The sequence below is a fragment of the Corvus brachyrhynchos genome, unplaced genomic scaffold (genome assembly GCF_000691975.1).
Source record: "Corvus brachyrhynchos isolate BGI_N302 unplaced genomic scaffold, ASM69197v1 scaffold167, whole genome shotgun sequence".
NCBI classification, from domain to species: Eukaryota; Metazoa; Chordata; class Aves; order Passeriformes; family Corvidae; genus Corvus; species Corvus brachyrhynchos.
Genome location: NW_008239547.1, coordinates 2,027,162 through 2,038,309, shown reverse-complemented (window position 1 = coordinate 2,038,309; position 11,148 = coordinate 2,027,162). Strand labels below are relative to the sequence as shown.

The window sequence follows — 11,148 nt, the reverse complement described above, 5'->3', positions numbered from 1 at the left end:
CTTTCCCTTATCTTTCTTTCACCACCATGTATGTAGCAGCTTTTCTTGCTGCTGTTGATGTCCTCTGATATTCCTGATCAACTTTAATTTTATCAGGGCTTTAGCTTTCCTAACCAAATAACTGGCTGCTCGGACAATCTCTCTGTATGTTTCCCAGGCTACCTGCCCTTGCTTCCACCCTCTAGAAGTAGGCTTCTTTTTTGTGTTTGAGTTTGTCCAGGAGCATCTTGTTCATCCATGCAAGCCCCCAGGCATCTTTGCATAACTTTCTTTTTATTGGGATGTATTGATTCTGAGCTTGGAGGAGGTGATCCTGGAATAGTAATCAGCTTTTGTGGGTCCCTTTTCCCTCCAAGGCTTTATCCCATAGTATTTTACCAAGCAGATCCCTGAGGAAGCCAAAGCCTGCTCTCCTGAAGTCCCAAGTAGTGAGCTTGCTGTGCCTCCTCCCTGCTTCCCCAAGGATCTTGAATTCCATTATTTCATGGTCACTGCAGCCCAGTCTGCCCTTGAGTTTCACCTCCTGCATCAACCCCTCCTTGTTGGTGAGATCGAGGTTACACATAGCATCTTTCCTTGCTGGCTCCTCTCACTTGGAGAAGGAAGTTATCAACAACACTTTCCAGGAACCTCTGGATTGCTTATCTCCTGCTATGTTGACCCTCCTGTTGGGATGGTTGAAGTCCCCCATAAGGACCAGGGTTTGTGAATGTGAGGATGCTCCTGTCTGTCTACAGAGACCCTCATCCACTCAGTTGTCCTGATCAGGTGGCCTGTACCAGACCCCCACTGTAATGTCACCTGTCCCTTCCCTCCCTTTAGTCATGACCCATAAGGTCTCAGTCAGCTCCTCATCCATCCCCAGGTGGAGCTCCGTGCATTCCAGCTGGTCATTATCATAGGGAACAACACTCATTCCTCACCTCCTCTGCCTGTCCTTCCTAAAGAGCCCATATCCTTCCATTCCAACACTCCAGCCGGTCATAGGAACCATCTGACCACTGATGACAACTAGGTCACAGCCCTGCAGTCTTCACACATCTCTAACTCCTCTTGTTTATTCCCCATGCTAACTGTGTTTGCACAGAGATATTTAACTTGGGCCCCCCTTATTTAACAGTAAGCCAACTTACTGACTGTAGTGGCAGCAATTCCTTTGTCCTGTTCTTCAGGTGCTTCTCTGCTGACCTGTGATCTCGTACCAGGCTCTGGGCATCTCCTGCTGGCATTGACATCAAACTGGTAGAGCAGGTAGATTGTGGTTCCCCTCCCTCGGCAACCTTAGTTTGAAGCCCTCTTCACTAGCTGAGCAAACCTATGACGAAATACTGCAGCTCCTTCTCACCACAGAAACATTATTATTCAGGTGCTTGTGCTGTACAGCAACAGCTTATCTGCTGCAGATAAACCTCTCCATCTCTTCTGATTTCAAAAGGACAGTCAAATGGATTTCTCCATACAGCTTCTCCTGTATTTAAGCCAGAAGTCTTCTCAGACTGGTGGGGGCTAGTACAAACCTGCACCTTACTGTGGCAATATGAGCTTCCCACCTTGCACATTCCTATTACTTAGAACCTTACAGGAAATAATAAGAAGAGTTCTGGGTGGTTCTGCTGCCCATCAACAATTTAAAGTGTAAACATCTTCAGTCCAGCACCTTTACCTATGTCTATCAAGAAGAGGACCTAATTGTCCCAGATTGCTACCAATCACCACCAGCATTTCAGAAAATAGAAATAACCTTAACCATAAATATGCTCAAACATGCCACAAACTTACCGTAGCTTTTCAAATGTTGCCCTCATAGATAGCCCAGGGGAAACCCAAGGAGAACACCACAGCCCTTATCAGCTTGAATTCAAAGGAGGGAGAGAATAGCAACAGGATGAAGCATGCACAGGCACATTAGGGGAGGAAACAAAGACGCTCCTTCTTGCCTCACTGGGATGTAGCAACTTCCAGTGACTGTAGCCCAGCCCTCCACCAAACTGGTTTGTGCCCTCGAGGGTATGCCAGGAAATTAAAGGCTTGTCATGCACTTCTGTTGTGGCAACATGCTTACATATAATTTTCAGCAATACATATGTTCAAAAGATATACACTGTGTGAGTCTTTGTTACACAGATGTAAATAAAACAGTGTGAATATAGAACTAAGAAGCCTTTCTCTCCAGACACTCAGCCTCCTGGAAGGCTGTAAATATGCACTGTTAATGCATGGCTGTTCTACAAGAGTTTTCCTGGAAAAAAAACCCCCGTTAGAATGATATATATTCAAACCACTCACAAAAAGAAAATTTAAGCTTAAATTAAGAGCAGAAAAATAAAAAGGCAATTTAGATGGAGAGATAAAAAATTCTTTACAAGGAATACACACATGTAACTCCTTAAAAAAATTCCTATCTCTTGATCTTCATGAATTGTTTATAATTAACGTTCAGTTAATATATGGATTTTAATTACTATGAGACAATTGTGAAGACAACTTTTTAGTTCAATAATATTCTCTCTTGGATCACTAACTCAGCTCCAGAAACTAAGGCAGTAAAGTGAGTTCCTACCTTACTGCTTACAACAAGATGTGGAAACCCTTCTCCTAAGAACTCTTTTTGTCCACCAGGCGAGGATGTCACCATGACCTCTCATGCCACAGCTGCACTGAGAGAGAAATCCTCATGCTTGCTCTTTTTTCCCTATAAAATGAACTGAAAATACTGAGAAGCAGAAACCACCAGCCCCGAGGAAGGACAACTGCAGGGATCTCTGTACTGCACTTTGCAAAGTGGGGCTGTGGTGGGTGATGGACATGACCTATGTTCGCTGTGGTCAGAGACAAATCACAGATCCTTTGTAAATCAGCAATTTCCCATTGTGCTGCTATGTGTAGGGAGACTAACAACATTCAAATAATATCAAAAACCTATACAAATCATATTGGCACCACCAGACAGGCCTAACAGCCCTCCCTCCCCTGGTGTGTGACTTCCTGTGTTCCTTTGCCATAAAATCATAGATTCATGGAATTGTTAAGGTTGGAAAAGATCTCTAAGATCATAGAGTCCAGTGGTTAACCCAGGACCACTGCGTTCACCACTAAACCATGTAGTATGCAACAGAATCAGACCCAAATCCAGAACTGGCAAAATCCATTATCTGTACAGTTCTACACAGAGCAAGGTCCTGCAAGCATCACCCACCATTTATTTCTGCCAACGCTGTACATCTCTGTGCCTTCCTTCCTTCTAGATTGGAAGCAAATTAAGCCTTTGGAAAATAGGAAGTGATTTACATAAAGTATTAATGCCTCTTGATGCAACAGTATTCAATATTTTATTCTTTGTTGCTTCACATCAATCAGAGTCTCTCAGATTTCAGAGGAATGTTTGCCCAGTCACTGTGTAAAGCCAAATATATAAAAAAAAAATCTGCTTATTCCTTGACTGTAATTAATTATGTATTTATAAGCTCATAGTCTGGTGGATCACAGGTATTTTGCAAAAACCGAAATATAAAAAATCATTATAGACTACATTTTGCATGCAAAACTTGAAACTTCTACAGTTTCTATCATCAGTTATAAAGACTAATAAAAATTCTTCTAATCAAACAAAGGAGGTCTAAAGCCTTCCACAGTATTCCTCACAAATGCAGTCAGGTCACTATTGCTACACATCACCTTATAAAACTGTGAGATACACACAGACTGTTGCTCTTCAGCAAGTACTGTTTGCCAAAATGGACTTTCATTTTCTATTCCATAATTAATTCATGTTTAGATATAGGTGTCTAGAGGCAAAACCTACACGTGAACTGAATAGTGTATCAGCTACAGGTTTTACACAACTATCCTTAAGAATTCACTGAGGAATTAAACATCACGTAATGATGAAATGACCTTGTCAAGGTTATGCAAAACGTGTCTGGCAGAAATGGGAATCACACTTTTAATCACCAGAGCCTACTTAACCACAAAAGTCAAACTTTCACTCTCTTGAATTTGGAAAAAAAAAAAATCTAAATCAAAGTGTTTTCATAATCCACTAGAAAGGTATAATATAATTGGATACTGAATAAATAAATCCCAGTTTACATGCAATGATATGTCTATTTTGCCAATATTGACATATGTCTTCTTTGCTAATATTGGCTGCTTTTTCTGTATTTTAATATTAATATCTAACAATTTTGTTTAGATTTGCTGTATAATAACACCTTTCTCTGAAATGGGATCAATTTTTAAATATATATTTTAAGTACTTCTTTCAAAGCCCATAATAAAAATTTATCTGAAATTTACTCTTATCTCTTCCAGACTCAAGAATACCAGCCTCTAATGCTATAAAGTCCAAGTCTACTATCAATGCCTGGTTTATTTTAGTTTTGTGTGTCCCACTTTCAAACCAAATGCTTCTAATGAGATTAAAAGAGGAAAAAACATCAACTAAATAGAACAACTCACCTGGGCATCTTAGAAGATCATTTCAAATCCATATTAAAAGCTTTCCTGGGATGGTTCTAACACTGAGGAATAACATATTGGCCACAAGAGCCTGTGGTTTACTTTAGCCCTAGGATAATGAAAAAAGCAGAACAATAAATAAATGGTCATTTGTCTCCACTTTCACCAGTGTTGCATGGTATGTTAAAACAATGTAAACCTGAACTGTATAAACCTCCATCCCTCAAAAATTGTGAATGGTTTCTCTGTGCTGGAATGTTTCACTGATCCCTGGTAGGGGATCTGCACGGTTGAGTAGAAAAACAGAAATAGCTTCTGTGCTTCTCATATGAACATCACCATCTTTTTGAGGTCCTTAGGTACCAGCAATGAGAGAGGATCAAAATGGGCAGTGGTTGCTGCAAGGTTTGTTTGAGTCCAAACAATCAGATTGAGATCTTTCTTGGTGTCATTGATGATAATAAATGTGATGTTATTAGTTCCTTTCTTGCTCATCAATGTGAAAGGATCTTCATACATCTGCAAACAATTTGTAGCCATATTTCATGAGCTCTGGAACTGAAGGAGTCACCAGCAAATAAGACTGGCTCTGCACTGGTTTAGTTCTATTAAAAGAAATAAATATCAAAACAATACAAAACCTCCATGCTTGTCTCAGGGACTACATACACCTAAAAGCAGTGTGATTAGCCTTTGCTGTGAAAATACTACAGTTATTCAGATCTGTCTAAATGATAAAAAGAGAAATTACTACTAGAAATAGAGACTTAAAAAAATGATTTTTAACAACATCTATATTTAAACTCCAAAATAGCGAAACCATAAAGCATGTATTTCATAGTAAGTTCTGCAACTAAACAACAATTAATTCTTTAAACATCGAACTACTTATCAGCCTACCAAGCCTTTAGGCCTATAACATTAAAATATAATTTACAATCTCAAAAGCCAACACAAGGAAATGTGAATTCTTGTTTACAGGGTGTTATAAGGCAACTTAAACCCGTGTACCAAGATTATGCTTTAATCAAGACTAATCTCCCTTTCTGTTTTGGAGCCAACACATTCCCAGACCTCTGGTGGTTTAGGGCACACCAGAGGATGTCCTAAGACAGATCAAAGCTTTGCCTGCCAGCAGCACAGGTATTGCTGTAGGAGTCTGACCTGCCCCACAGCTGTTCCTGGGACACTCGGTGTTGGCTATATGTCTCAAGCCAGACATATAAATTGCTCTGTGTGACTATCTTAACCTCTTCACCTCAGCTGATGGTAATTACATCATGGGATACTCCAAGAGGGGGAAAATGAGTGTGAGGATTCACCCAAGCTCAGTAAATGTCCTTCCTTCTAGTTTCCCCAACTCCTATATGTGCAAATTACTCCCACTTACAGCCTTCCTGCTGCGGCGGAAATCAGAGATGTTACTTGAATTAAGCTGTTTTCTACCAATCCCTATTTGACCTACTCACACCCCGTCTGCTACACAGCACCTAAGGCAGCCTGTACTGGCATTAAACTCCTCACTAGGCTTAGCAAAGGTTTCTCTTGCCATACAATCATTCATAAGACCAGTGATAGGTGAGCAGGTGTTGAATGGAGCCTTCAAGTGTTTCCAACTTAAAAGCCTTCATGGGAGGGGGGCATCTTTTAAAACACAGAATCTAAAATTGAGAAAGCAATAACTCTCCCTGAGATTAGCTCAGCTGGTCAGAGCAGACTGCTAATAACACCAGGGTCATGGGTTCAATCCCTGCATGGGCAATTATTAATTTTCTCCTTTTATCGTTTCTTTTTTTCTTTGCCTTTGTTTCGTGAGTTCTTTTACTCAGAGGTCGAATTAAAATGCAGGAGATCAGGAGTTTATCTTCAGATTTAGATGTTTATTTTATCTTATCTATAATACAGCTGCACATGATGTGCCTCTAAGTTAACAAGGTGGAAAATGGCCATGAGTTCTAACTTCCAAGGCTTTTTAAGGTCCAAATCACCCAATTATGGAATGCCAATTAATTTGGTTTTACTTATAATCCAATAACTAACTATTCATGATGTGCACTGCAGGTTTTTTGGACCCAATACCAGAACACCCAGATTTGTAAAGAAGGAAGGAGAAAAGAAGAAGAACAAATCCACACCCCAAATCCTCCATTTTGTTACATATATCCATAAACCTAATTTTCTACATCTCTACATATTCCACCCAGTGATACAACTTTAATTATACAGCAACAACCTCAGTGTTATTGCACAATTTGGGAAGCCTTTCCCAAGGCTTCAGGTCAAAAGCAGTGTGCTTCTGAGGATCACTGTCAGCACTGAAAGGCTGAAATTCTCAGAACTCAGTGTTCCAACAGGCAATTCTCTTAAGAGTTGGACTTGATGATTGTTGTGGGTTTCTTTCAATTCAGAATATTCTGTGACTCAGGTCTCTTGGGTGACTCTTTTATCTCCTGTAGTGATGCAACAGCTCCTTGCTGCCACTGTTTGGAAGCTAACAAATAAATTACATTTTTAATGTCACAGTATTTATTCTTTGATTGTTCCTGGACACCAATTCACCGTTGTACGGAAAAAACTGAGAACGCAATTTATAACCAGAGAATTGGCCAAGACAGCCTCACACAACCCCACCATTCACATCACAATCAGTAAAGTAAGAATGAGCAGTAATTCACACATTGTTTCGTTGCCTAAAATTCTTCCTACACAGATAATTTTACCTTTCCTTAGACACCCTTCCTCTCTGCTGGGCTTTGAAACTCAACAATAAAAAAGTCTTGACCTTAGGTGTATGCCTTTTGTCATGTTGTGATGTTTCCGTCTAGATTTTGGGAGACATAAACCCTTACAAACCTTCACATGCCTTCTCGAAAACACTAGAAGCAATCTGGCACAACTGAACACAAATCCCTTCCCACAGTCATGCTTTGCCACCTCTCTGCTCCAGTGAGATAGAGTTCGCCCTGGCAGCTGATCCCACTTTCTGGAGTATAAAGGAGACCAACAGAGGGAATCCTCCTACAAAACTTCACCTCAAACAGCTCCTGACAGCATTGGAGAGATCACCTGGGAGAGAGCAGCTTCTTTCCAAAAGGAGGACAGAGTAAGGAGCAGCGTAAATACAGATCCCAAAAAATTTCATCTCCCAAATCATCTTCCCCAGATCCCACCGCTCACTTTGTCCCTAAGCTGCAAGGTCCTGGGTGCTGTCAGCAAGACATTCAGGCTGGACTTCCATCAATTCCTGACTCACACCAGCACCCAGCTCTGGCAGGGACAGGATTGCCAGAGCCCTGCTCCTACCTCCACCCACATCTTAAAGCTAATACCTGATTCAGAAAATGGTATTCCTCAAGAAGTGCCAAAAAGTTCATTTATATGTGATTATAGTTTTCTAAACTCCTTAAAATTCAAAAGTTGGAGCTAATTTCAACATTAATTGCCTAAATATTCAGCCAAATTGCTTCCTTGCTCCCAAGTGAGAGGGTAAAAAAAACAGACTCATCTCAAGGTTTGCAAACATAATTGATTTGGCATCCATAGCTGTGAAGTAGTGACAGCTCTTCATAACATCAAATATCCTTGAATATTCAAAAGTTAGACTTCAGGGATGGCTGGAATTGATGCAGTTTTCCTTTTTTGGAATTTTTTTTCTTTTTGTGTTTGGCTTTTTATGAAGTAAATCAGACTTTATACAAACTTTGCTCTCTAATAATAGTTACATAGAAAAATTACATAAAGAAACATAGCTAAGTCTGTCTCATCAACAAAAGTTATTAGAAACTCAGAACAGGCAGCAAGACTCAGATGCAGGAAACAGGCTAATATTTACTTTTAGGTGCTTTTCTAAAACCAACTACCTTTCAAGCTCACGTCCATCCTTTAAATATAATTTCTCTACCTTCCAAAACAGCTACGGTTGGTGTTTCCCCCTACTTTATTTAGCACTTGGTCATGAAAATATAAGAGCAAAAAATGCACACAGCTTCTTTTGAATGGGATAATTCATTATTATATCCCTGTTAGGAAATATTCCTACATTAAATATGTATTAAACTCTCATTCATCCATTTGTATGTGATTTCTGTCAGTCATCAACAGAACAACTGTTTTTTCAGAGCAGTAAAAGCTGTAATGGTTGACAAGCACATAAAAACGGACCTTTTCTATACAGCTGCTCCAGGTGTCTGCTTCAAAGAAGGAAAAGCGAAGAGTTTTTTTCTGCACAAAAATACACTGTAAACAGTGTCATTGTCTGACAATTTTGGCAGGTATAATTTTGTAAGAAACGCAAAAGCCAACTGGAATATCTTAAAAGAAAACACAGAATCATAGGGCTGTTCTGCTGTGTTAAAAACGTCACAATAATTCTGAGGCTGCTGTGCATATTTCCTACAGAAAACAAAAGGTGTATATATTAACATATTTATTTAATTCAAGTCCTAACCAATTAGCATCTCAGCTTCCACCTCCCTGCCTCTGGTTAAAGCACCACTTCTTTTCCCTAACCTACACTACACACACTTAACAGAGCTGTGGGTGCCTAATGTTCTCCCATTTGACATGTTAGAATCGTTTTTAACAGCTTAGTTTACAACTGAATGCCTGTAATTTCCTAGCATGTCCTGAGGCAGTTTCCTAAACTGTGTCATTATCTCGACAAGTCTTCAGGGACAGGGCTTAACAAAGTTTAAAATGTTATCTACAGGGCTCCTCCGGGGCTCCTAAAGAGTTTTTCTAGTTATTTGGGTGCTTAATATCAATGGGGGAAAGTGCTTTTATACTTCTTTATTTGGCATTATCTTTCTGCCACCACGTATTTTCCACAACTAACAAAGTTATTGCCCATTTTCATTTGTAGAAAAACAGCGGGTTTTTTTATTGCCTCTTATATCTTCTAACAATTTCTATAATTAATTTCATAACACTACCTTCCACTGAACATTTTTTTCCCTGAGCACTTCCAAAATTGCTATTAGGAAGACTCTTCTCCCTTATTATATGTTTAATCTTTCTAAAACATTACCTCCACTAAATTTTACAAGAGTATTGTAAAACATTTCAGAAACGGAAAAAAAAAGTCAATTTTGTCATATTAATTATACAAGTACTTCAAGTTTCCAGGAGTCATTTTTTCAATTTATTTTACTCTTATTCACCATCATCGTATTCAAAATGACAGCCATTACATGTCTCACTGTTTCAGTAAGGGGAAGAAATCTGCAAGCACAAAAAATCTGTACACTTTTTTTTTTCCTCCCCCTTCTTGAAAATGCACTGCGGAACTACTCTGAACATCTGGGCATGAAAGGGAACTGGATGGATTTTTGCAGTACAAACAGCTCAGCAGAGTTATTTTGTCTTCATTTTTGTCTTCTTTACAAACTGATAAAAATGGGGATTGCGTCTTTGACACATGGTACATGAACACTAAAAAAAAGTGACCCCTGCTTCTGCTTTTGATTGATTTTGTGTATTTATTTCAAAATTATAGGATGAGCCACAACTTTTGGCCAGACTTTTAGTACCTGGGAGAGAGTCTGGCCATTTAACATTAAAATCTGTCAAATTTTTGAAAATTACAATCAAGATGTAATTTGAGGTTAGAATTCTGGCAGAAATAGAAATGCTGCTTTGAAAGACATCTGCAGTTACAGGTGTTGCTTTCTATTTGTTGGTTACATCAACGGGATTAGGCAGCACCCACTCTCATCTGGGATCATACATTCAGGTCCTTAAGTTTTTAAGGCATGACCATCAAATGCTTCAACTTCCTCTATTGATCTGAAGCCTGAATATGCAATTGGATGACCATCCCAACAGAGATCCATCAAGGTAACAGAAGAAATAGACTCAAGGGTATTCTGCGTTGTGTGGAGCCTGATGTGAGGCACTTGCTCTGGCTCACAGGAACAGCCTCTTCAGACAAGGGTTAGCATTGATTTCTCTGAGTGGGTCCTGGCGCAGTGTGAAGCCAGCTCCCAGGCGCACCTCTGGGTGCGGGGCATGGAGGTTCCCTCCTCAGCAAGCAGGGGCTGGTGATGGCCTGGAAAAACTGTTCAGAGTTGGAGCTGAGCAGAAAACTCATGCTATGGGGTGTCAATGTTGTGCTGCTGTGAAGTCCACAAACACAGAAATCCTGCATGACTCATAATATCCATTCTTTTCCAAATGCTGCAACAAACACCCAACAACCTCCCATTTGAGAAATGTTTCCTGTGTTCATCTGCTAACTTTGATTAAAAAGACGCTTCTATAACTTTGTAACATGTCAAACCAGAAGAATGAGCAAGATTCCAGTCAGTCACAAACCAGATTAACATCCCAGATACCATCTAGCCAGAAAGAATATCAGTGCAATTTCAAGCTATAAATTCCAGATTTATACAATGGTAATGAATAAAATTCCATGGCCATGTTTGATTTTTAAAGGTAAAATACATTCTGTGCCATATTTTCATACCTACTGAGACCAATAAAATCACCAAGTAAGAATTAACAATTAGTTCTCCAGGTACAATACAGAATCACTTTTTAAATTCTCTGTTCTGGTTTCAAGAAACATAAATAATAAAACCATGAAAAATAAAAATGGAAAATTGAATATGGATTCTAGCCTTAGACAGCTACATTTTTTTCCCCCACATAAGACCAATTCTAGCATATCTCAGTTAATAAAGCAGAGATAAA

General features: G+C 39.4%; 1 protein-coding gene across 2 annotated transcripts in view; it reads right to left on the bottom strand.

Annotated features, from left to right (window-relative positions):
- The window catches only part of KIAA1217 (KIAA1217 ortholog), a 366,907-nt gene that overhangs the window by 287,704 nt on the left and 68,055 nt on the right, over window positions 1-11,148 (bottom strand). The window contains exon 1 of one of the 2 annotated variants that reach the window (XM_017741426.1): window positions 1,134-1,184. The exons of the other annotated variant lie outside the window; for it this stretch is intronic. The gene's annotated coding sequence lies outside the window, so the exon portion shown is untranslated. Of the gene's footprint in view, window positions 1-1,133; window positions 1,185-11,148 lie in introns of those variants that run through there. 2 annotated transcript variants of the gene reach the window in all.